The sequence below is a fragment of the Schistocerca nitens genome, chromosome 6 (assembly GCF_023898315.1).
Source record: "Schistocerca nitens isolate TAMUIC-IGC-003100 chromosome 6, iqSchNite1.1, whole genome shotgun sequence".
Taxonomy (NCBI): domain Eukaryota; kingdom Metazoa; phylum Arthropoda; class Insecta; order Orthoptera; family Acrididae; genus Schistocerca; species Schistocerca nitens.
The window spans coordinates 630389890-630392065 of NC_064619.1; the positions used below are offsets into that span (position 1 = coordinate 630389890).

At 46.8% G+C, this 2176-nt stretch overlaps 1 pseudogene; it reads right to left on the reverse strand.

Annotated features, from left to right (window-relative positions):
- Positions 1-1848: 1848 nt before the first annotated feature.
- LOC126264081 (5S ribosomal RNA) lies at positions 1849-1966 on the reverse strand (annotated as a pseudogene).
- Positions 1967-2176: the final 210 nt, after the last annotated feature.

Below are 2176 nucleotides of genomic sequence, written 5' to 3' on the forward strand. Positions count from 1 at the left end.
GGAACCCAAGGAGTGCCAGTATGCCACTTCTCGTCGTTTCTTTGTTGTGTCTTTCTCTCTGATAATCAGAGAATTCTGGTTTGAGGTGAATATATTTGTTTGTATATTTCACAATAGTATCTATCATTTTCATGTTAATCATCTTGACGGATCCAGAAATCTCGGTTGTTACATCCCGGACAATAGCCTTTGGATCCAGGAAAAATGTTTACAATATTTTTCTTTCTCGCTTTGCTAGTCGCAGAGCTAGTACTTTTCCTCCATTTAGAAGTTTTTTCTCTTCCCACAGGCCAATCACCAGCAGAACCTGACTGACAACTATTATCTTCATTTTCGTCTGATTCATACTCTTGTTCCCTTTCAGTGTAATGGTCACTATGAGTAATTACCTCCACTTCCTCATCAGTATCATCGTCTGATGAATCTACATCTTTCGTAAACTCTGGATCTTCATTCAAGAGCAATTCGAGTTCCTCGTTTGTTAAACGCTTTCTTGCCCTAAAATAAGAATTTATATTGAATACGGACCATAGGAACGTTCTTGGTAAAACAACCACTACGTTCGAAGACATAACAAAATACTAACACGACCAGCGGCGCGGTGCACTGAGTGCGCCAGAAGTGACAGCGTTACACTGAATTCTCCGTTCAACAAATTCCTTAGCACCGAGAATTACTGCACTGCTCGTAACAGTCGTCAGAACAATGAAGGTATCCATTGTTGCCAACACGTTGGATACGCCGATTATGTAAATTTGGCGTACCCCGTACGCCGGCGCACTTGCTCGAGGTTCAGCGCCCACAATCCTCTGTGCGACGCCGACACTCTGTCTGCTAGACGCTGAGCACTAGGACACCTCCTTTTGGAATTGTTTGTCTGCTACTAACACTGGAGCTGCAACACAATGTAATATAACCCACGTAACATACTCAACTAGTAATCTCACAGTCTGCAGCCCCAGTATCTTACCCCTGATCCAATGGCGCGCCCGTGATGATGTTTGTGACAGCGACCATTTTCCTATCGTTTTCTTCACAGACACCTGGAACATGCTCGCTTTGGAATGCTGACAAGCAGGATTTCTCTTGTACTGCCACTTTTGAAGACATTTGGGTAACGGATTTCGATAAAGTTCTACAGAATACTTTGTTGCTATTATTCATGGTGCAGCAGCAGTGATACCCTACTCCTCTGGCTCATCCCAACGACCACCGGTGCCATGGTGGTCTGAAGATACAGCTATAGCTATCAGGAAACACCGCAGAGCGCTTCAACGACACAAGCGCCATCCGTCTATGGATAATTTAATACGGACTTTCGGCGAAAGGGCGGTTTTTGATAAAGAAGAAGAAGCATGAGTGTAGCGTTGGGAGCAGTATGTATCATCTACGCAATCAAATACACCATCGTCCCAAGTATGGACTAAACTCCGCCGCATTTTCGGCCATCCACTACTCACGGCGATTCCTGGCATTCTTGCCAACGGTAACATCCGTACTGACACTGTGGTACTTGTCGAATGTTTTGTGGCACATTTCGCTGAACTGTCCGCTTGCAACGATAACCATCCACATTTCGTGACCTGGAAAAACATTACTAAGTGCTCCCTTTTCCTTCCATGCACACTGCTCTCTATCATAATATAACACTCCGTCTTCAGGCCACAAGTAGCCCATCGGGACCGTCCGACCGCCGTGTCATCCTCAGATGAGGATGCGGATAGGAGGCACGTGTGGTCAGCACACTACTCTCCCGATCGTTATGATGGTTTTCTGAGACCAGAGCCGCTACTATTCGGTCGAGTAGCTCCTCAGTTGGCATCACGAGGCTGAGTACACCCCGAAAAATGGCGACAGCGCACGGCGGCTCGGATGGTCACCCATCCAAGTGCCGGCCACGCCCGACAATGCTTAACTTCGGTGATCTGACGGGAACCTGTGTATCCACTGCGGCAAGGCCGTTGCCCCGCTCTCTATCATGCAACGTCCCTTTTACTGAATAGGAGCTTTGCAGCACTTTGGCAGTGTCGAAAAAAAAGTGGCTCTGAGCACTATGGGACTTAACTTCTGAGGTCATCAGTCCCCTAGAACTTAGAACTACGTAAACCTAACTAACCTAAGGACATCACACGCAACCATGCTCGAGGCAGGATTCAAACCTGCGACCATAGGGTCC